Source organism: Typopeltis vanoorti, chromosome 6, assembly GCF_054136105.1.
Source record: "Typopeltis vanoorti isolate ZY-2024b chromosome 6, IOZ_Tvanoo_1.0, whole genome shotgun sequence".
In the NCBI taxonomy this organism is placed as follows: Eukaryota; Metazoa; Arthropoda; class Arachnida; order Uropygi; family Thelyphonidae; genus Typopeltis; species Typopeltis vanoorti.
In genome coordinates, this window is record NC_143554.1 from 25149992 (window position 1) to 25174074 (window position 24083).

The following is a 24083-nucleotide window of genomic DNA, read 5'->3' on the forward strand; positions in this document are numbered from 1 at the left end:
ATTGAACTCATGTAAACAAATCTCTGATTTTTCGCTTTGGCTGACATCACTAGTAAACTGGTTACGAGATGCCCAGCAGAATTCCTCAGAAATACGGTTTTTTATATACAAGTCAAAAAAATATAAACATAATATCTTATCAAATTAACTAAAAAGTATAAATACTGTGTCTCACCGAATTTTAACCTCTTTAGACAACCAGTCTTCATGACGATCGAAGCTGATTAGAATGGACGCAATCTCCTGCAACATAAACAATTGAAACAGTCGGCAAATGTTATTGATTATAAATGTACGCTACTGTAAAATAGTTAATCTTATCAATAATATAGTTATTTGTAATATAGTTAATTGTAGCACAAAATAATTAATCTTCGCCTGTCACATTTCATTGATAAATACGAAATGCGACAGGCATATTATGAATAGATGCATAGAACACGTTTATAATGAACTATGATTGCTATTCAAGTTAACTCTGCATGACAACGCTAAATCCTGTCTTAAATTCATTACACAATGATGATATGGCACTTTTGTGCAAATCGATGACGTAAATAAATCAATGTCGTATTTAATTACTGCAACAACTTGTGCTCTGAGCTTTCTGTAAAGCCATTTAATACCGAATTTCGTCAAACTCCGTCTCGCTGTAAAGATTGTTATTTGCATATAACACACACGCTAATGCACTCAGATATTAACTGAAATCCGAGATTAGAACGAACGTAAGTTATTATTCATGTCAACTTCTTTTCTGAAGTGCTGTCCGTTTAGTTTCTATTCAATATTCAGTTTAAAAACTGGAAAGTACATCATCTAGGGAATGAAGAAGAATACTGTCGCTTATATGTAATCCGATTGGTCATTCCTACGTTTTTCTATTATATATATTCATGATAAATATATATATGTGTGTGTATTAAGCTTTTTTATTGTTGAATTTTTTTCTTTTGCAAAATACATTCCGAAAAAAAAATAATTTGTGACGATTTGTTATTTTTTGGATTAATAACATTTTATTTGAAATTCACTATCTGACCTGCGACTGCTCATTCGCGTCGCACATAGTGTGCAATGTGTGTGTGGGGAAAAGAAGTGAAAAAAAAAAAGATGCCAAAGGAGGGCGACAGGCTTCCCCATTCTCTCGTTTCCAGTGCCTGGTAGAACTCAACGTTAAAAATGCACCTAAAACTCAGTACATGAATCTGACTAATGCTATTAGCACTGAAACTAATTTAAATTAAAAGGGGCTGGTTTCGAGGATAACACACTTACAATACGTTGGAAACTTAAAAAAAAAAAACAATCTACGTAAAACAACTGGATTAATATAGCAAAAGCGATTTCATATTATCTATGCCTAACTTCACTGTTCTTTGTGGAATGAATTATCTGGGTTATGTCTGATTCAAACTTTCGTTTTTACTTTCTGTCTTCAGATCTATGATCTTTCTGTAGTAAATTGAATAATATTTATTTCGCAGGTACTAACTACACAAACTTCCTGACATTCAAAGAACACGCAAAAATGAGGAAGTGATGAATTTCTATTGGTCGATTTCCTCATCTTTCAGAAACTTCCAAATTTGGCATCGCCTGATATGAGTGTTTTCTCTATTAAATAATTGCCATTACCCTGAATTAACGATTAGCAAACGACAAACTGGAAGGATTTCCGGAAAAATCCGTGACCGTGAACAACGGCATATTAAAAAAAACTCAGTAATGAGTGAGTGGTGAGTTTACATATATCCGCACCATGACCTAACTGTGCATATACAGTTGTCGTTTCTCGCTGCCAAACTTTTTTTTTTTCCTTTTGGTCTGGGCCTCCTTCGAGAAGTATGCCGCAGTGTCGAGTAACATTGCAATATACTACTTTTTGGTGGAAATGAAACTCTACATGAAAATTATTCAGAAATAAATGAATGAATGTATGATTTATTCATGAAACGAATAATGAAAGCCATTTCCATTCCCCAAGAGCGTTTATGTCTTAATTTAATATTCATATTTCTATGAATTCTTATTAAAGAGGAAGTCCTACGATGGTTACGTGACGAGCTCTGGTATTTTTGCTTTTCACTGTTTGTATGTACGTATGTAATGGGAGATTATTTTATTTATTCTGAATTCCTCTTATTCTATTAAGGCCAGAACAGTGGTGCCATATATGCTCTTGCATATCTAGTGAGAAATACACTGAACGGTTCAATGCTGTTGAACAACCAGATACCACAGAAAGAAGACATGTAAACACTGTCCGTGAAACTGTGCCCTTAATTTTTCTCTTCCTTTTCTGTAACAGTGCTGTCTTTCCAAAATAAGATGGCACTACCCGCCTTAGGCTGTTTACCTTTCGTGAGGAAAACATTACCAATAATGGACTTTGCAAGCAGCTAACTGCAAATTTAACAGTTCGCAATTTGGGTTTTATTTGACAATATCTATTTATCTGACAAACGTTTTCCGGCGCAGTTCCACATATGGATCGATGTTGTCGGATGACAGCTAGACGATGTTTGGAAAACACATATTTAGAAAATTACTGACAGGCGAAAGGCATTGAAATAAGAGATACAGAGCCAATAAAGGATGGAGTTGGGAAAAAGGTGAGCAACATTTCAGTCAGAGGAGGTTATACAGTTTCTTAGCATATATGCTTTTTTGACAGATACATAAGCAGAACGGCATGGAAGACCGAAGATTTACTTAGCAAACCGACCAACAATGTTAAGTGAGCTCGTCACATTCAAATTGATGCAACAAAATGTAAAGCGATATGTATGTAATGTAATATAGAAACCAAATATACTTATTCCCAAGTCATTGGTTCTAGTAAAAATACTAGAGCTATCTAATACTAGTTAGTGTCAAACTAACTAGTATTTCCCGGCTGGCTGGCCTGTGGTTAGTGTATCCACTCCCCAACTAACAGGCTGCGGATTCGAATCCCACCATGGACATGAATACTCGTGATCGCCTTTAGATAAAAAATGAATTTCATTGGCCTGGGGAAAGACCACCACTCCTCTTACTGGATGTCTGGAGTGGCTTGAAAAATAAAAGTTTCATGTTTGGTCTCTTAGAGCAGGGTTTCCGGTTTATGTAAAAATTATAAAATTAATAAAAATAGAAAGGAAAATTCTTTGTAAATCGGTCGTACTATAGGTTATTCGAGGATGGGAGTAACATAAAATGGAAAAAAAAAATTAATGCTCATTGAAAATATTGAGCTTTTATTAGGTTATTATGATATAAAGATAAAATAAAATGAACCGACTAGTTTCACCACCAAACGAGTCTTCTTTGGGATAAAAAAAATAAAATGTAAAGCTAGCAATTGTAAACTAAGGTTAACAAGCGGAGTTTTGAATCAACTGTTGGAGTATAAATAATAGAAACACGTGGAGACAATGGAAGGTGGCACGAGTCAATCGGCTTCCCAGCATCGTGCCACTTTCCACTGTCTCCACGTGTTTCTATTATTTATACTCCAACAGTTCCTGCAAGCTCCGCTTGTAGCCTTACATTTACTTTTACCCTGAAGTCGAAGTCACGCGTTATTGGTGATGAAGCTAGTCGGTTCATTTTATTTTATCTTTGTATCATAACGACCTAATAAAAACTGCTTTTTTCAATAATCTGAATTCACTGGTCGAAAGTTCTACTTAAAACAAAAGTTGAGTTAATGATTTCAGCACAGAAGTGCTTAAACCGATGCTTAATCTCTATTGTAAAGTTTAAAGAAACTAATCCAAACGCTGGTCTGTTCACGACAATATACTAGACGATTTCCACTATTCATGAGTTGTGTGTTGTCATAAGAAATAATAATAATTAAAAAAAAAATTAAGTTATACACTTACTTTTTTGCAAAATATAAATGACGCGTATCAAATAACAGAAGTGATTTAGTATACGACTAACGCTTCAGCTAAGAAGTTACCTTCACTGATGAGAGATGTAATATTGAGATCTGCGTCCCCGATTAAGCCTCTGTTAAAAAAGAAATTATGGCCAATGCCTACGTTGTACGCTTTACGGCTGCTCGAAGCAGAGAGTTCTCCTTTAAACAATATGTTAGCTTATTCATGAAGCTGATAAAAGAGTGACTAACAAGCTACTGGAATACTACCAGTAGCTTGTTAGTTTCAATGTTCTGAAGATTCTTTAATAATAATAAAGTGGATGCAACTCATCATATATTTGCTCATGTTGCTGTTATGTATTATTTTTCCTGGAAACATTTTAAGAGTAAAAATAGCATAAAGTATAAAACACGTTTAAATTGTCATTTTATTTAATTACTAAGTAAATCAGCTAAAATGACAAATTTCATGATCGTTACTTTGCAAAATGAAATCACATATGACTATGTTGCTGTTGTCATAGATGATATTATGCATATCATACGCATTACATGCGCGCGTGTGTGCATCAGCATTTGTTAAGCATGTATATTGCAGATATGATACTTCAGTGGATCAATGGTTTCTCCATTGCTAATTGGTGGAAAAAAGAAACCTAAGTGATACAGCATTGCATCACTTAGGTTTCTTTTTTTTTTTTTTAGTTTTTTTTTCTTTTATGTAAGAAGGAGCCTCCGGAGCTCCGTCAGTATCGACAATGCCATTTGATACGAAGGACTTTCTTTAGAATACGACGCAAAGAACCTTTATAAGGCCTTTTCACTAGAAGGTCATTTAGCCGGTCTCATTAGGAGAAATGGGTTCTTCTTTTGAAAACTAATGGGGTGGGTTTATAGCGAAAAAACAGTTACGTAAACCAGGCAGAATAATATATACACACAATTAAAAAAAATCGCAATACTTTGTTACTTCGAACAAAGAATTCAAAACAATTCAACTTGGCAAGGCAAGAATAACCAGTTTTATATGAATACTGTGCAGCTTTCTTTATCAATGTCTCTCGTAAAGAATGTAATGTTTTCCCTTTTCAGACAGGCGAATCATCATCATAATAATAAAAATATGCACCTTAACAATCATAACATCTTGAGACAATGCATGCCAACCTTCTGTGACGAGTTATGGAAAATTATTGGAGAAGGAAAGGTACCTTTTTTTTTTTTTTGACACCGATGAAACATTTCTATGAGATGTACAAGAGAAATTATGTCTCAGCGAAATTTACTTGTGGATTTCATGGAAACTAATTGTTACTATACAAATATAAAACTCTGTTTTATACTGAGTCAAATATAAATATAATTAAAATATTTATTAATTTAATTATAAGAAGCAACAAATCAAAGAGGCCAAGGCTCGATTCGGGCTATAGAGCTATAGGAAGAAGCAGATAATTAAATATAAAAGTCAAATGTTTTATATTTCCATGGTAACAATTAGTCTGCTGCAGGTGGTAAAAGTATCTGTTTTGAATGTTTCATCGCTAACGTATAAAAAGGTATTGTAGTCAATATTAAAATTTGCCGTATTTTCAAACATCGTGTGTTCGAGCCCAGATTACCACACAAATGTTCCCCGTCATGAATTGCAATAAATAAATATATAAAAATAATTATATAATAAATAAAGTTTACAATAATCTTTTGAACTAAAAGCGAAAAAAAAAAACTAAATAAGCGATTATTTTTTTCTAATGAGTACACATCGCTAAGGCTAGTTTGTGTGTGTGTGTGTGTGTATGTATAAAATGACAGTTAAGAGTGACAGAATGTCAAGCAGTTTGCAACCGATGGCAATGTGCGGCACGCTATCGTCTCCCGTTAAAACACTTGACACCGACTTTTTTTAAACCGAGAGGGCCTTTGTATATGGTTGAACAAATGCATAAAGATCTTCGGCGACTGTGTGGAAAGTGATGTGTACTAAAGTCGATTCTCGTGTCATACATGCGTCTATGTCAGAATAAAGTTCTTTACAGAATGCTTGTTACCTTATTTTTTGAAACAGCCAGGTTTAGCTGAGTAACGAGTTTTTCTTTGTATGAACAGTATCTTACTTTACACGGAGAAGTGACATGTCTTTGTCTACAGAGGATGATAAAGTTTCACTGTTATTGCCGCCATTTGAAAGTTATCAGCTGTTGTTCTTTTATTTTATTTATTTATTTTTTTTTCTGGCTTGTAAATCAAGAGTAGAATGATTTTAAGCATTTTCAGGCTGCACGATTTTCAATTTTTCCAGTTTCTCTTTAGCTGATTTTGCTCACACTGCTAAAGAGCCAGTTCACCTGCATGTTCGCAATCGGCTTGTACATTATGCCATACGCGGATGACACGAAACAAATACTAATGACAAAGGCGGGGCTCTTTATTGACTCTTCGACAGAAAAATAAGTAGTAAATAATGTTATTCAGATAACTGAAAGGAGGCCCGAAATGGCTTGCAAAAAAGTTCCATGTTAGGTCTCTAAAGCAGACTTTCCTGATATCTAACTCTTTGCAAGCCAGGGGTATAATGTACGACAGGCGTTCTCTATGGGTGGGATTCATATTAGAAATTAAAATTATTCTGCCTAATATGGTCTGCTGAAACAACTAAACAAATTTCGATATGATTTTTAATAACACACTTAATGAAACTTATCACCGGTATAGTGGTAATAACTTAGTGCAGGGGGAATGCAAACTTTTTAAAATAATTTTTTACATTGTCGGTAAACTCTACTCTATATTCTTGTGAACTATACAGGGAACTTTTTCAAGACATTCCAGAAAGTCCAGCGGGTTTCAAAACCACAGCCCGTTTTTTTTTTTTTTTTCAGACTCATACACGAGAGGTTTGGTCAGCCTACGGGAGAGAGAGCCTCCGTAGCTCAGCTGATTTGAACAGAGCCCTTTGGTTGGATATGCAAATTCTATGCATTCTATGTTTACAACGTCTCCTGGTGGTAAATGTTGGAACTACTATTTTCCCCTCAGATATCGCTTCCGCATGACACACAATGCATTCCTGTAAAGTTTCACACCATTTGGGTCACTGGATGGCGCGACACAAGGCCTTAAACAGGGATACTTTAATTTTAATCACCCTGTATATACTAATCATTTGAGGAATTATTTTATGGGCGATTATTAATCATCCAAGAAATGATTTTCCCCCAGATAGATTAGTAGTTCATTTAGTGTCCAAGATGAATGATTCAATAGACGTTTTTTTCCCCGATGGCTGCATGTAGCAGGTTCATTGTATGGCACCACAGTTTCAACAGAGACTATATATTTGTTAAATTTCACTCTGGTGAGTGAAAAAAGGTATAATAACCGAGACGTTTTGGTTAGGAAATTAATGTCATGTTCATTAAATGTCATTCACATGGTCGCACCTGTGAGTGTTTCATTTTGGGTTCAAAATTCTAGGAAAAGGTTTCATACAGATTATAGCTCTCTTGTGACATTCATACTTTTGAACTTCTGAAACGGTATGAAATTAGGGCATTTCTAATCAGACAGAAGTGAAATAGGCGGTAAAGAATTCGTTTACTAACAATTCGACGAATTTTTCCAGCAAGATTTCCACCTTCTCGTTTCTCGCTGTTCGGATGAATAAACGCTGTGCAGCTCGTGTTATCGGATTGGAAATTTCTATCGGATTTTTATCTCTGTGTAATGTAATTAATTATATTGTCCAATCCAGGAAAAAGGGATTCGATTTCTCCCTCGATTGGACAATATAATTAATCTCAGGAAGGTACATTTAGTAAGCAAGTATGCCAACACACACACACACGTACGTGTATCTGTCAATCATTCCTCACTTCGCTGGGGAAAAAAAAAACTTTAATTATTGGCGATGTTGCCATTTTCCTGAGCATCACTTATTTAACGGTACCTTCATTTAATTTTAATAATTCAAAAGGATTATACTTGTGACAGAATTCTAATTTCGAAAAGCAATCATTTCTTGTTTTAGTTACAGAAAAGAGAACAAACAAAAACGTCCTGTTATCCTTTTTTTTAGAAGAAAATTCCTTCAAGAATCATACTAAATTATCGTTGTTTTTTTGTTGTACATATACCTCTAGGGCTAGTTTTGCAACTACCACTGGGACTTTGCTTTTCTTAAAAATACTACTCTCTGTTATGTTTGTGTTCTTTTGCTAGAGGATCGTTATTTAACATCGTGTAATCACCTTCACGTTCTTTGAGATTTAGGCACATCGGCAATAAGGGAAGATAATGGAACTCATTGTAGACTGATGAAACACTTTCCTGCTATCTCACCACTTGATTTGTCTTGCGGCAATGAAGACGAAGGGTAAGAGTTAGAGAGAGAGAGAGAGAGAGAGAGAGAGAAAGAGAATGAAACAAGAATATTTATGCTTTTTCTCCCCCAGTTAACTTGAGAAACTATGGTTGAGCAACATTCGAATCTTCGGCATCTTTTGTTCATTTTCTCCCTCGAACAATGTCAGTTTTAGTAGTAATTTTGCCATTGTTTATGTTAACATGAGGTCCTGTTGAAAAGATGAAGATATTTTCAGGAAGTAAGGTGAATGGAGTAACACAGCACCAGTCTATTGATTACACAATTTTATGATCTATTGGTGAAATGACAGAAGTTAAAGGAACTTGTTAAAAATATAAAGGGTTCCTTATAGAAGATCACCTATGTAACTGTCTTTAAATGTTCACAAAATCTATTTCAGGTGGTAAAAGAATGAATTTGCATTAAGTAATAAAACATATGATATCATCTCGATTGAACTGAAGGCACGAAGCTACTATCAGCATATGGCAAATCATCATTTCTGTCGAACAACTATATTTGGAACTGATAAAACGAAGTGATTTATGGCAATGCTGGATTCAAAATACATTCCTAGACATGAACCAACAGCAAACATTATATAGTTTCATCCTTAACCAACTTTATTCTAGGAGTTGGAAAGATACATTAAATTTTTTAGAAACGTCATGATTCGATTAAATTATTACCACTGTCTGCTTATCATTTTCATATTTTAAAACCGATTTGAGACGCTGTAATATTTCGGATATTTGGAGAAAAACTTATTTTGCGAAGTAGATACCGGTTCATACTGTTGTGTTGAAGTCATCGGTTGCTAGACTTAAAGAGGATATACCTATTAAAAACTAGCAAGAGAAGTTTGAATATTACTTTCTTCTTCTTCAGCTGACAATATCACCATTTATATTAAATGTTCACCAAAATTTTCAGCTACTTGCTCCAGTTATAAAAACCACTTTTTTCCGATGACTTTCTTCCTTAACTCAAATGGCTAAAATATAGCCTAGAATGCAAAGAAGAGATGCGCAATTTGATAAATTAAAAAAACAAAACAAAAACAAACAAACAAAGAAAGCTCTACAATAGCAGTAACATATCGAAAGTCCTGATTAATTACACAAAATAGATGCTGAAAAATGAATTTATGTCCTATTAGACTGCGTATCTCAAATCAAGTCGTCTGGCCTGTATCCTTCATTGCTCACTGCTCTCAATATATGTTCATGTTGAAAAGCCTTCAGGTAGACAGCTTTTTACATAAAAATAACGGGTACTAGAAATGAAAAGTAGGGTATCAATTTCGTTCGGATGAAATTTTAAATATGAGTCCAAATTTAAACAGAAAAACTACACCGGATAGTGTTATTAGTTGGTATTTATACTAACATTATTTATAACAAGCACAGCAACAACAATACAATCAGTGAACTTCTTTATTACTGAAATATTACAGCCTTACATCCCTCTGAGGTACGAAGAACTTCCTCTAGATGGCGCGTTAGCCAGAGGTCTTCTTGAGTTGAGAAATTCAATCTCAGAGAGAAATAACAAAGTTTTTAATCGAGAGAAACAGTAAAGTTTTCCCACGGCACTAAATCAACTTCTTCTAAACTGAGGGAAAATCTATGGGGACGTATATGAAAAATTCAAGTTTTCTGGATAACTTTTAATCTTATTCGTATAAAAGTAGCAACTGCTAAAATTGTTTTGTTCAAATATTCTTTGATTATGATTCACAGCTATGAAAATTACTTCCATGCAGCCTTCATTTTTTTTTCCTTGGCTAATTCTATAACTAATGCATTTACAAAGTACAGCACTAAGTTTTAAACCAAAGCACTAATCGAAATTCTTTGCAAATTCTGTATAACATTTTCAAATTTTTACGGTGCAACTACTGAATGGAAAGTTTTCAAATCTAGTTAAAAGGGGGAGCAACACTGATTGCTATAAAAAGCTTTTATAAAAAAAGCTTTTTAATGATTTACCTGTTTGGCTATTCGTAGAAATAGTAAAATAAAAGTAACATTCGCCAAAGAGAATTTTCTTCATTTTCCGTTGTCATGGAAACAGCCTGATCTAATATGTGAACAAAGCCCAGTATTTTTAGTATCATGCAGTGGAGAGAACGCTCATGTCAGAAGAAGTGTATTCTCTTAAGATCATTTACTGTCAGCAATGAGCGTCCCCCTAGCTCAGTGGCCACATTCATTTAGTTTTCGGATGGAAAGATCTTGGTTCCTCAACTGAAAGTGAGTTAACAAACTTCGTACACAGTTTAAAAGGTTTTTGTTTTGTAGGATAATAAAATCTGACTCTTTCATCCCAAAAGGCAGGATTTTTTATTTATTTATTTATTCATTTCTTTTTTTTTTTTTTTTTTTTTTGCGCAATGCAATCACAATTGCAATGCATTCTCCGCGTTGAAAATCCAAATCCTTGGAAATTCACAATTTCCAACTAAATGGATGGATCATATATTTACTTAAGAACGGTTAATTAATGCCATCAGGAATAATGTGCCGCACAACAAACTAAGGCACATTCGAGAATGGTCCTAGAAACATGAGAATCACTTTACCATACTTCACTAGTTAAGTGGAAATCAGACAGATGAATTTTAACATTACTAAGCGTAATATTTCAGATATTTGGATGTTTGGTCGCTCAGATGTTCGTCACAAGGACACTCGTTATTCCTTCACAATGCAATGCAGTGGAAGCTGAAGCAACAGCAGCAGGATGTAATCCAGTCTAGAACGGCCAGCTTTTATAGTTCGCCAACCGATTAGAGGTCCCTCGACACTTCTGCGCATCTCAAAAAAGGAGAACCCATTCCGATAATAGGGTAATCAGTCCGTATTGTGGGATGAGTTGTTTATTATTACCGGTCGGAAAATTAACTTCTCTTTTATGATTATTGTAGTTAACTATGTTGCTTGTATAACAGTTGGAAATTTTACCTATAAAGCACGTAATTTCGCGTGTTGGCGACCAATTCGGACGTCCTTCATTTCTTTCTCCCCTTCAGCATGAATCGACTATTCTTGGAAAGACGCGAAGCAGGGACCTACAAACGGTGGGCGAACTATAGTAGAACTTTCGGCACCTCTTCGAAAGATATGAAGCTATTGTGATGACTTAAACGAATCCTACTCTCTATAAGTTAAGCGTACTAATACACTGCGCTATTCAGTGGCGCACCCAGGGAGGGGAAAGCGGACCCCTTCGAAAGAAAAAGAAAAACACTAGAATTTTTTCCAAAAATCTTTTCCTAATTAAAATTCATTTTTTTTATTTATGTTGTGTCTTGTCTTCTATTTCTATACTACTTATGAATTAGCGGTCACATAATATAGCTCTCTATAGATCTCGGGAATCACGGCCGCTGTGAACGCAAGGCGAAGTAGTGCTCGGGCGGACCGAGAGCAACTTCGTTTGCCCGAGCCGGGTCAGAGGAGATCACGGGTATCATGTATTGGCGATCACAGCAGATGCTCAGTCATAATCGTATGCAATGCGTAGTGTGCATTTTCAAATCGTCTACTCAACTCACCCCCCCCCACCCCCAAGATTAAATCCTGAGTAGAAAACCGGAAAAACTTCAATGTTTATTTCTGTATATTGTTTTCATTTTTGCGTAGCATACACATATGGAAGTATTCTCAAATATCCTTTGCTGCAATTGACAATGTTGTGATTTTCCAAACATATATTCTACTATTGTTTTGTGGTTTTTAAAACATGCGTTTTTTTTTTTTATCCGTGCATTTTTCGTGCATTATGGAGAAATAAATGCCACTGGTGGCGCCATCTTGTGACTAATCAGAAAGCTATTAATTAGGATGTCGCGTGTTACACTTATGCTGACGCAAATATAATAGCCTTTTACCGAAGAAGCTGCTGAAAATAACACGTGTTTTCTTATTCTGTTAAGCGCAAACAGTTATAAAAAATAACTTTGGTTGGCGAATTAGAAATTCTATCCAATCGTATGAGATAAAAATGAATGCCGGAGTGGATAACGGTTAATGCACACAAGAAGTTATAGCCAGGCGGTTTAATAGTTGCTAGCAATTACTTAAATGTGACTGTAATCTAAATTCAATATCCACCGCTATGTGAGAGTCATTTCTATAAACAATGCTGCACACTTGGCTATTTCTTAATGTGGTGATTAATTGTCCATCAACAGCGTTCCATCGTAAGACTCCAAATATGGCCGCAATCCGTCATTTAGAGAAATGTCCATTAATATTGTTCCTGCGTTACTGCGCTGACATCAGCACTCTTTTCAAACGAACTGGCGGCGACGAGGTTGGCGACATGATTTCTAAATCCACAGTGAATGAAGTCAGAGGGTAGGCGAGGATTCCCTATTGAACTGAAGAACTTATGCTAAGGAGAGATCCTAAATGATTTCTAAATCCACAGTGAATGAAGTCAGAGGGTAGGCGAGGATTCCCTATTGAACTGAAGAACTTATGCTAAGGAGAGATCCCCTTTGTGAAATAGAAAATAGCCAGATCAAATTCACCAACAAAAATCTATGGAAAAAACAGATGTTTAATGTTGAATAAGTTGCGTGTGTTTTTTGGATGAACACTAATATCAAATTCGATGACATATCGTGTCCAGTTCAATGTAATCCAACGGCATATAGGGAATTTTAGGTTGTAGAAAAATCCCCATTTTCTAAGGGGATTTATTTTTCATTAAAGAACTGCTAGAGCGCAAAAATGCTATTTTAAATGGGAAAAAAAGTATCGCATTTAATGCCTAAAATTGAGAAAGCGCGTAGTTATATTAGTTCACATTATGAATATATACATTTTACAAATCTGTGTACATTGTTAATGACGATTTCCGATGGTATACAACAATCCCATACTATTAGTAAGAGATATTTTGTGAAGGGAACTGTTCATTCAGAAATCTCAATTTAATGATTTCATATGTTGAGAACCTCGAATCGAATTGAGGCAGAAAACTGATAATTATATGTGCAGTTTCTAGGACGGTTCTAGGACGGTTTTGGAACAGTTAATCTGGGAGAGAATACTGCAGTGTGCAGTCACAAAAGATCAATAATATTAAATGCATGAATTTGGGTACATGGGAGTAAATTAAAGGTTACAGAGTCAAAGCGATTTGACAGTCGATGTTATTTCAGTAATGACTGAAATGGCACAAAACAACAATATTTTTCATAAGAGAACCCAAACAACAAATATTTCTCAAAAGTGAAGCGCAGAATGTAATCTTCCGATAGTTTATATAAAACACCGCTCCTGTAACACTTCATACAAGAACAGAGCAGCAGTATAAAGTAATCATTACGGTGTTATCATAATTCACTCGTACACTGTTATTAAGAAGCGGCAGTTAATTCTCAAGATAATGTATTTACTCTTGAGAACTATGTAACTATATTTCAAGTGGGGTTTGAGTAATTAACTGTCCTTATATACTATTAAAATCACCTTCGAAACAATACAAAATGGCACAGAATATTTATTAACTGAATAAGAGTTATGCTAACATGTTTCATAGTTGGAAAGATTCTTAGTCGCAATGTTTTTAAGTCAAGGACATAGCACAGTGTAATATAATCACCTCTTGCACGCATCTACGATGGCAGATGATTTTCATCGCCTGGTACGGGACCACCTATGGAGACACGGCTTGAAAAAATGTCATGTTTAATCTCTAGAGCAGGGTTTTTGGATTATGTAATCCTTTCCTAACACTGGGTAATGTGCAATAGGTTTACAACTAATAATAATAATAACAATAACTCCCATGTTAAGGTCTTCTTTCCTGCCTACAGTTGCATTTACTTCAGCATTACGGTCTTAGTGTTAAATCACACTATCACTAGGAGTAAGAAATGTTATCATTAATGTTCAAATCTACAAGTTATTAGGTATGAAAGCAGTTAATCATAATAATCAGATGGTTCTTTCTCTTGTCTGCACATGAAATTCTCATGACTTCAGGACAAATGCATTAACGATGATTGAGCGAAGTCTTTCCTTATTACAGAAAATGCCCATTTTGGATTTCCAATATTACTATAATGTGCCATGTTGTACAATATCACAGCATGTAGTGTCGTATCATTTTGCAAAATTTAGAAAATAAACTTTGTCCGGATTCAATCCAAATCACAAAAAATTACGTTTTCTCTGTGAAAAACCTGAGTTACTAGATAAGGAGAATACGAAAATCGATACATGATGCTATCTGCTTTATATTCATGTACTGTATATGCTTATACGGTATACGAGCGGGAAAAAAATGAACATCTATATAAGGGTGATTCCCAACCTTCCTTCACCCCCAGAACCTATCGATCTTTTTAAAAAGTTTATGCACTCCTCTATCTAGCTATGGCGTTAAAAACAAATCACTCCATCCTAAATAAAATTAAAAATGCAGAGAAGGAAGCAAGAGGGTGTTTATGCAGACAGATTAACAAGTGGTAGAATAGTGAGGTAGGGTCAAGTATATTCGACGACAGATTCGCATCTTATCTCTTACACATGTTTTTAAACAAAATGTTTATGTATGTCTATATTCGATATTTTTAAAAAAAAATATCGTACCCTGATATCGAGCATGGCGACATCTAGTTGAAATCACTGATATAACTTAAGAAGGAATGTAAATAAAAAAATGAAATAAAAACATAAAATAGTAACAGGAATTGACCAGAGACAGAAAGCAAGAGCGGAGACTCCTGGCATCTTTACAAATTTTAGATATCTCAATTCCAAATTCACCAATAAGTGTAATATTGTTATACCCATGCATAAGAGCGAATAAAGAAAGCGATCTTAACGGGCTGATGCACATGCAGTCACACAACCACTAAAAAATTAGTCATCTTTTTACTCCCCCTGCTGTCTGGAGAATCAAACTATATCCCAGGAGATGAGGCTAAATTTTCAGGGAAGAGATGGAATCTCATAAAGATAGGCACATTTATTTATGTAAAATCGTAAATGAAGCAGAAATTAATACTAAGAATGCACAATACAAATTTATTGTAATATCAACCATTGAAATGCAAAGGCTAAACATACTTATATAAAGGGGAAAAAACGCTTGGTTTGTTTTTGTCTCTTTATAAAACGAACTTCAATTAAATTAAATGGAAGGACGGATACTACTACTACTACTTCTAAATAAAGTCCTAAATGGGTGGAGTAGGCAACGTAAAATAACAGATACATCTCTCATTGACCAATTGCTCTAAGACTTACCAACGATGGCAACATCGAGCACGCTAAAATGGTGACAGAACGTTAACTATATACTTTTTCGAAAAAATACCAGTTTCGACAAAATTTTCGAAATTTTTTTCGAAAATTTTAAGGAAAATCTTGCAAAGAATGCAATTATGCCTTGTTTTTTCAATGTTGCTTCCATCAAGGAAAGATTACTTGCAAACCTATTGCACATCTGATGCCGTGAGTGGGCAAAGCGTTTTTGTTATCCATTTTTTAAAATAAATTATTATTGTTTTGGTATTAATTTATTATTTTAGACAGTCTTGAAACCCTGCTCTAGAGACCAAATATGGAACTTTTTCAAGCCAAGGTCTCCAATCAGCGTGCCACACCGGGTAATGAAATTCATCTCCCATCTAAAAACAATGCATGTCCACGGTGGAAATGGAACATGCAGCCTGTTGGTTGAAGAGCGGGTACGCTAACCAATCAGTCAAACTGTTCCAGCACTTGCCAATGATGGAAACATCGGAGCACGCAAAACGAGTGTAAAATCTGTGAAAATCACCTGTTGAAAAGGTGACAGAATATTAGCTATATACTTAAGTTGGCAAAAATCTTGTGAAGAATGCAATTATACCATCTGTAAAAAGCACTGTTAAACGAATCAGCATCATATCCTATCGCATCTTTCATTAATGTGTTTGGTCCAATGGTCTGTCATAGCCGAGTCACTTGACTTTTCATAAACCCAATTAATGCTATAAATAAGATGGTCAATCTTGTCTCTACAATTATCTTTCTGCTAATACATCTGCATTCTCCAAAGAATACACACAGCGACATTTTCTCCTTGGAGATCCCGAGTTTCCGGGAGGGGGAAAAACCTCGCCGCTTTCGTCAAGCCCTGTTAACTTATACAGAGATGACAAGTCACAAAATTTATAAAATACGCTCCTTGCATCACAGACGATTATTCAAAATCAAGTCTTCCCAAAATAGGTTGTCGTTACTATCCAATGATTACATGGAGATGGATATTAGAATCGATAATTTCAGGACATGAAGATATTAATGTAGGTGCTGTAAAAGGGCGTGTGTTTATACCGAAACACTGCTTTTATATTTTAACTTGCTGTTGATAATTGGTATGTTTATAATGGGATTTAAGATTGTAATAGCAACACTTCATAAAATGGGAGTAAAATAATTTCAAAGATTCTAAAGGTACTTTTTCTTTCTTTCACTTCCCTCCCCCCCCCAAAAAAAAATATTAGTGACGTTCTTTGAAAAAATAACCTCAAGGAATGAGACACAGCGGCTAATACGGTCTCCGGTTTGCAAGACCGGTAGTAGCATTCGAATTGCACTGTGGCGTGAATGTGTGTTAAAGGCTTTATGCAGTAGATGGTTTTCATCGTTCGATGTGAGACCCCTGCCTTTCGTATATAGGAAGCATGAAATGGCTTGAAAATGCACTCACACACACACACACACACACACACACACACACACACACACACACACACACACACACACACACACTCTCTCTCTCTCTCTCTCTCTCTCTCTCTCTTTCAGCCTACCCATGATACTAAATCTTTCTTGGAAGGAGTTAAAAATGTTTTATGAAGAAAGCTAACTATCTCAAATGCTTTCATGAATTTCACTGGTACTTGTATGTGTATATATAGGCGCAAGCATATGCCTATACACTTGTATTCTCAAATACATCTATCAATTAAAACCTGTGTGAGATAAACGATACAAAATGAGATAACAGTATAGTCTTTCTCAATAAAAGTGTATTAATATCTAAAGCAAAAGACTGACATATGAAATTAAAAAGAAAAAAAAGTGCAGCTTAAAAAGCTGCAACACGATAATGCAAGAATCAATAATGTAAAAGTGGCGCGCGCACCGGTTTCTGCAACGACGAGCTGATTTAGCGTTCCCGAGATAGAAATAATCTTAGATTACAATTTGGCTAGCTATCAAAATACACGAACTATTCAGAAGACACTTTGTTATGAAACCCGGTATCAATCGATCGTCCAAGTGGAAGCTGCTGTTTAGGATGTAATAACTGAAACTCGTGGCGTGATGGTAGAGATTGTAACTAAAAGAGCTGCTGATTCAAAAAGCAGAGTATAAATATCGCTGAAACAACTACGGGAAACATGGCAGAAATTGCGCACAAAAAATAAATACTGGAAAACATCTAGCTGAACTCGTTTTGTCATTCTTATAATTCCTGAACTAATAACTACAGCACAGTATTGTATTTGTGAATTAGATTTTTCACTGATTAATTATTGATATGAATATATTTTTGGTGTCCAGTTTTAAATTTTGTATTGCTATCTGACCGTATAGGGTAGTGTGTGTGTGTGTGTGTGTGTGTGTGTGTGTGTGTGTGTGTGTGTGTGTGTGTGTGTGTGTGTGTGTGTGTTGTGTGACGCAGTGGACATTTTTCCAAAACCGCAGAAATGATTAGAAATTCATTTAAATGAACTGCTTCCTTATGTGTTTTCACTGTGAATCATTTATCGGGTTAGAACAGTTTATCCACTTGGAAACCAATGGTCGTGTGTTCTAAGTGGATGCTTTCGGCGAAATTTTAGCAAATTATGCGCGAATTTTAAAGTCCTAAGTATTTGTCAGAATAAATAATATAAAATTTACACGCATTATTTACATATTCATCTCTTTCCATTGATTATATTAAAATATGCCAACGCAACATACTGATCCGGTTTAATTGATACTACATTATACTTGATTCCACGTTATTCTGCTTTATTTGATGGCCCGAACTGTACGTACAGACGTAGTTCGTCAATTGTGATTTACAAGTTCGATGAATGTAAATGCATATCGATTACATTTGCAAAAAAACACAATTTTCATGTTTTTTTTGTTTTTTTTTTCAATTATGTGACTGAAGTATATGCACTGAATTAACATCCAAAACAACTCCCTACGAAAGAATTCTGCACTCCCTCAGCCCCCTTACTTTGTGTGCAAAATGTTTCAACTTTTTCCGTATTGAGGACAAAGGAAATAGCTTGACTGTTTTTTTGCATACAGTGATTACTCTAATCAAACATTATTTAAAGATAAAGCCTGCTGCTACTAATGGCACAAATAGAGGAACTTCTGAAAATAAGGAATATCATTTTATTTATTTATTTTTTTAAAGATAAAATGGATATCAAAGTTGAAAAACCTACCCGGAAAAGTTTCGAAATACAGAAAAAGAATGTACGCTCAATACGGAAGCTCTGACAAGACTAATTTCTAAAGACAGCAGCAACACTTTATAGGCAAAAAAACGTGTACTCCTTATTATCCGCCTATTCCTTATTACTCGAAGTTCTGCTACATTTGTTCTGAAATCCTGATCCAGATTGATTTTTAAATTAGGTTTCTTTTATTATACTCTCTCTCTCTTAACTAGTTGTATTTAATCCAGTTAGAAAAATTCATCTAGTTCAGGAATGAACTAGATGAGAGCTACTGTTATTTGACAGTGCCTTTTGAGAGGGCTGAGTGGATTAAGTATTAAGCATCAACGGGCAATAAATGATAATCCCACTGTAGCATGATATCGTGCACTTGGAAATCAATGCTGATGATATTTAACTGATGACTAGTAGCTGGTGATATTTAACTATAGGTGTCACATTGCTTTGCTTACTGGATGTCTGAAATTGCATAAGAACTGTTTTCAATCAGAGTTGGAATACTCTAACAAGACTCACTAAGGGTACTAAGTTTGTTATGTTTCCCACGTTTTAGTAGGTGGAAGCGCATTTTAAAATGCAGGACAGAATGTTCACATGCCACAGAGTATCTATCCTATTTCTAAATATCCGCTTTTGGCAAAGTGTAGCTTGTGATTCCTCGAAGGCATCGAACTTTACACACAATCTTCCAAGTTCCCATCTTTAGGTCGGTGTTCCACTTTTCAAACTTGGGGGTTTTATTTCATATTTCGTTGTTACTAAGTTCCTCAGTTCTGTTCTTTGCCTCTGTGCATCAATTATCTTTTCAAATCGACTAAAATAAATTCCACATTCCATTATAGTACGCAATCGACATCCATTTATTTTGACACGGTGCTAAAGAGAATCTGAGTTGAGTTTTCTGTTGCCTTCATTTTCGGAAAAGCTTTATCTCTTATTTCTCGCAGAAAAAAATAACTTTTCCTTTACATTTTTTTTTTTTGATAATACCTCGATCTACAAACGAGATGAGATTTCTCTCTCCTTGAACTTTATTTCTTTCAACTATATTTCTTTCCGTACATAAAATACGTATATCTTCTGAGCATACAAAAAAAAAAAAAAAAACTTCGAAGGCATATTTTACTCCTTAAGAATACAAATTCCAAATTCCCCAAATCATAGACAATGTAATGATGACCATTCATTTGAATAGAATCTCGTCCTCAATTTTGAAAGATATTTTGGACGCTCTTAAGTCTAAACTTTTTTAACTAATCGCTAATAAACTAATTACTTTTAAAACGTTTCCTTAAAGAAAGCATTTAGGAGTGATTAGTTTAACATTGATTCTCTTTCTTAGCTACTCACTCCCCTTCTATCGCGCAGACATTTACTATGTAAATTTTATTAATTTCACAAAGACCATCGTTATGGCGTTCCAATATTTAAAAATACAGTAGTTCCAAATTTCTCCAATTTGGGCGAGTCTGTGTAGTTTACTCCGTGATGCAAAACTAGCAATATTTTGTAGTAAACAGTGAATACAAAAAAAAAATTTCTGCAAAAAATACTCATGAAATCCTGAGATATCAAGGCTTCCTTTGCGTTCGACATTTGTGCAACAAACTAGAAAACGAAGTCGTATAATGTATTTTAATTTATTCTGAAATATAACCAAAACAACTTCTAAAAACGCACGGAAAAGATCGAATAAAAAAACAACAACTGAATTTCAAAACGATGTAATTCAAGATAATAACCGACCCCTTCCTCCATATTTCGGTCCTCCATGGTGTCCTTTGTCCGGAAGATATGCTGATTTTAAAGTGTAATGAATTTCTATCAAGCTGAAATTACTAGACGAATCATTACACATAAGAATGAAACAAATAATTCATTAACTAAATTAAATATTTATATGCCAAAGTTTCGCCAGCTCAAGCTAGCACTACCTAAAAAAATTGAATCGAGTGCTCGCAATAAAGTAAAAAAAAAATAAACAAAAAAAAACTACATAGCAAGAATAGTCACGTGCAAGAAAACTGGAGGCGTCTGTTTACAAATGTATCAATATATGATACATTAGAGCTCCTCTCCAGCCCCAACCCACCTTTCCCCGGCATTTATAAGCTCCTTAAGCATTGTTTTAAATTATATTTTAGCCGAGACATCCAGATCTATTTCAAAATAATAATAATGAAGATTTAAGCAATGAGATCCCCACTTTCACCACCTACTATTAATCTAGAACATGGAATCCTTTGAAACCTTGGCGCTGATTTTTGGTCTCTCTCTCTCAAACCCCAAGTCCATTTGAGGTATACAGACGATGTCTTTAGCCCCCAAAGGCTCTATCTAACTTTATACATTTTCTTAAGAATAGTCACTCGAATCACGTTCACCTTTGAAACGGAAAAAATGACTTTAGCCTTCTGTAATACCTTAGTTACGAGCTAGCTAGATGGTTCCCTCTCTTGTTGTGTTCAGTTCAGATTAGAATATATTTTCAATTTTTTTTTTAAATCACTAAACAAAGTTTTTACCTTCCTGTGGCAGATCACAGACTGCCAGTATCCTCTTTCCTTTCCAAATGTGTATATTATCCACGGTGTGATATATAATATTCTGGAACAGACAGCACGGACTATATTACTCAGAAAAAAAACAAAAGAAAAAAACCATATATAGGCTATTAGCAGTTCTTCCAGAAACTACAGCATGAATGAATATAACTATGGAAACCTCGCATGTGAAAATTTAGCTTCGTATTGAAATTTTGTTCCCGTTAAGGTTTGTAAGCATTTTTTTTTAAAAAGAATACAACAAAAAAAAAAAAGGGATCGAGAACGGCGCACGAACGTAGTCTGTTGACAGTGATCAAATAGCGACTGTTCTGTGACAAATAATGGATTTCATGCGTGCAGTTAGCAACACTTCCAGGAAGCAGCACGAAAAGCTAGTGCACAGTTTACCGGTTTCCAACAACATGATCTGTTATTGGAAATGTTAAATGTTCTAGAGATTCCTAAACGTGTAATACCAAAATAACTGAAACATTCCACAGATGATAAAATCAACACTATCGATAATGATGACAGATGTAATTATGAAACATGCACTCAACGTATACAGTTAATACGAAAAGACTGAATAATATACGATTTTAAGTAATTATAAAATCTGATTAAAGTATCCAACTAAACATTTTGTAATATATCAGTCACTGGAGTTGCAAAAGCATAAGCAACATTTCGGAGATTGTAATGATAAGCCTTTAAATTCAAGAAGCTATGCAGTTCGTCCGAGGGCTTTTACGAACACTCGTCTTACGTGTCGTAGATTCACTGGTCTTTGCAATAAACACCAGTAGATTTAACAACTATCAAATCGATCATATATACGAAAATTAAGAAATTACACGAAACAACTGTAAATACTTCGTAAAAACCTTCAGGAAATGTTACTTAATACCGGTAGCATTCCTTTATTCAACACCATATAGAATTCATCCTCAGTTCGAAATGTTCGCTTACATTTCGTGAAGTCTCTATAAATGCGAGACGCGATTTCCATATATTGGAAATATACTTCCTTCGAATATCAGGTCATGTTCATAAATAGGAATGGAATAAATCATAAATGAAATGAATTATATCAAAATAGTTTCGCAATACGAGTAACGCAAATGATAAATATATTCAGAATTTAGTCAGAGCACTACGTCTGAGAATACAAAACTTGTATATAAACAAGAAGCGTTTTTTTAACAGTGAAATTACATCAGCATAACGGAACATTTCTTTAAAGCAACGAATGTCAACGAAGATAGTTCCAAATATGTCAAGCTTAAATTTCGCAATGATTGCCACAAAAACAGGCGAGAGGAGGCTCACCTTCAGATTCACTATGGTTGCATCTTCTTCCTTCATTCTTACCCAGATTTTCCCTTAGTTAATTAAGATCTGAGGGAGTGAAGAACGAATGAAAGGTTTATGAAGAAAAATAAAAGTCATCAGTGTTAAAATACTAGACGAAAACTAAAGCGCAAGGATATAGTTACAAACGAATTTCAATTGCTATTTTTCTTTAATTACAACTCTGTTTTGAAGAAAAAAATATATAATTAGTTTTGCGCACTCGTTTTGGTATTTCTCAACACTTCTAAATAGAAAAAAAAAATCAATCGTTTTTCAGATCTGATGTTTAATTATACATATTGAAACATTAATTCGTCAATGAAACAAATTCTCTTTGTGCTAGTGAATAAACCTGTAAATGGTGCTTCATTCAGCTTTATGTTGGTTTCTATTCAAACCGAAGTTCATATCTTCATGTGTTTATTGCTTTAATGGTACTTGTTATTGGGAATGATACACAGGAGGAGCGGCGTAGCTGGGGGGGGGGGGATCGGTCCCGGTCTCGACACTTGGAAAGTTTTTTGAAATTTTGCAGTTAATTCTAAAATACAGTCTCGAGAACTCATTTCCAAATATTTAATACTACTGCGAATTTTCCTCAATTGCTGTGAGTGTTGCTAGTTTTGAGAGGAGTTTTTCTAAATAAAATTGATTAAGAATTATCTAAAGTATGAAATAAACTTGGCCGATGTCACCTACGATTTTGCTAACAGAAAAACATTTTAGAATGTTGAAATTAAAGTTTTACTTCAAAAGTAAACATAGTGTTTTAATTTATTTCCCTATACGTCGTTTTGACTTTTCGTAGTATTTTTGGTGTGTATTGAGAGGGGCGGCAAACTCAGGGATCGCAAAAAGCTCTGAGCAGCAAAAGGCTCTAGCTACGCCACTGCAAAGGAGGCTACTATTAAATGACAAAAATTAACAGAAAGCCTTCATAGCGCAGTCGCAATGGCGATGCCTTTTGTTTTGGAAAGACAAGAATTTTGTTCGAATAAGGTCCAGAATGCGACGAACCGAACCTTTATAAATCTCAGACATATTTGTCTGCAAAACAGACAAGTATGTCTGAGACTCAAGCATTTGATTGCCATATAGCAAATTATGCTGATAGCCTTAACTGTCCTGCAAGAGCATTAATCGTCTTTATATAACCCAGTCTCTTGGACAGCGACAGGCCATTAAGCCTAACACGTTAAAGGAAAGATGAAGGGATTATGAAACTGTCTGTAATTGAGTTTCAAAATTTTTAGACGCGTCAATTAAAGGTGTCACGGTAGTTCCAGAAAATTATCTCATGCATCGAAATAATAGCAATTAAACAGATCCTGATAAGTTCATGCAGTTATTATCGCCTGCCTACGTAAGTAAACGAGAAAGAATGATCTTTGCACTTTCAGGCTTGACTTAAATACTTCCTATAATATAACTTAATATTCGAAGTACTTCAGCTTATCG

The 24083-nt window shown here is 34.8% G+C and overlaps 1 protein-coding gene across 2 annotated transcripts in view; it reads right to left on the reverse strand.

The window, feature by feature from the left end:
- LOC150105342 (calmodulin-binding transcription activator 1-like) overlaps positions 1–24083 on the reverse strand; it is a 1067501-nt gene that overhangs the window by 674083 nt on the left and 369335 nt on the right. For both annotated transcript variants that reach the window (XM_090394729.1, XM_090394730.1), the window contains exon 3: positions 176–243. The gene's annotated coding sequence lies outside the window, so the exon portion shown is untranslated. The remainder of the gene's footprint in view (positions 1–175; positions 244–24083) is intronic.